Below are 1615 nucleotides of genomic sequence, written 5' to 3' on the forward strand. Positions count from 1 at the left end.
GAAAGAGTGGATGTCTCAAGCCATCAAATAACAACTTCACTTGGAGATTCATGAGAAGAAGAGAAACGGACAAGTAAATGCAGCTTTGGTGACAAGCCACTCTTTTTGCTGTCAAGGGAAGGACAGTTTGCTGTTGATTAGGGAAGAGAGAGTGGGTGTTGGGATTTCTGAATGAATTACCCGGTGTTCAGACCCATTTTGTTTTTATAGAAGTTGCTCATCCAGAAAGGTTCAACAAGTGAAACACAAAAAAGCTTGTAATGAGGCTAAACTCATTAGTGACCCCCCTCCAGGGTAACCCCTATTAATGGGCAGGGTTGAGGAGTTGAGCAGGGCTCTGGGGAGCCCCTCTGGGTACTGGGACCGTGGGGACACGGTTGTGGCTGCTGACATGGTGGCTCTGTGCGGGGCTGGCATTCCAGCAGGGCAGAGCACACTCAAAAAACTGTTTACTTTGAGCTGAAGTTATTTTTAGCTGCACTAATCTGTGCAGAGATGATAAAGCTTTTCATTGCAAAGTGAGTGGCTGTGCTTTGCTTCTGGGCAATTTCACTCCACGAGCTCATCCCTTCCCCCTTCCCGGCCACTTCTTTCCACTGAGCTTATCTTCTCTGCCTCTGTGCCAAACACCTCCAAAAGGTTTGTCCCAACTAGACAGGTGGGAGTCTCAGCCCAAACTTCTTTTTTTTTTTTTTCATTTTTCCCTAGGGAATGTATTCAGTTCAGAAAATAAATGAATTTTGTGTTTAATAATCCCCAAAGCCTAGTTCCAAGGCTTTGCTGGAAGCCCATCATGAACGTGCACCCTCTCATCTTTCATTTCTGCAAAATCCCTTCTGTCCAAAGGCTCTTGCAAAAGAAGTCACTTGACAATTACCTCTTTGCAGCTGCAACAAATACAAGCAGATCTCAAACTCGGACCTCATGGCAAGCCAGAGTCCCCAGGCAGTGACAGCACTGCCCTACACCTCATTTTTCCCGAGGGGTCCCACAGCACATTCCAAAGTCCCTCACACACTCTCTGTAAGAAGCACTTTACCTGCTGCTGACAGGAGCAAGCGCGGCAGCTGGTTCACAGCACAAAGGCTACAAAATGCGCATCAATCCTGCTTGGTCAGGGGTTTGTTTGTCTAAAGGACTCCAGAAGCTTCTCCAGTGTAAACCCACAAAGGTCACACATCCAGCACATGCTTCATCAGAAAATCATCCCTTGTGGTAAAAGCTTTCTTGTCTAGGGCACAGCGTGAATAACATCTCTGTCGGCTCAGGGTGTGTTCAGAGTGGGAAAGAACATGCAAGTATTAATTAAATACGTTCATTCTGCTTGCTGGGAGGGGTCAGATATACAGAAAAAGCTAAAAATGATTGTCAGGATGAGAAGGTGCAGCAGGAGAGGTATTGCTTAAGCTGATCAAGACTCACTGTGCAGGTGTTGCTGGCAGGGAAGCAAGAGATGTGCTGAGGTGCACAAACAGGTACTTCTTCCCTTTGTCCCTCTGATTCTGCCAGACTGTGGCTGGAAGAAATCAAGGAGCAGGCTGGGTTGGCAGCTGTGTCTCTCCCTTTTGAAGAGCAAAGGGGTTTGCTGATAAATGAGAAACAAATAGTCATCTCT

This window comes from Corvus brachyrhynchos, unplaced genomic scaffold (genome assembly GCF_000691975.1).
Source record: "Corvus brachyrhynchos isolate BGI_N302 unplaced genomic scaffold, ASM69197v1 scaffold10, whole genome shotgun sequence".
Classification (NCBI taxonomy): domain Eukaryota; kingdom Metazoa; phylum Chordata; class Aves; order Passeriformes; family Corvidae; genus Corvus; species Corvus brachyrhynchos.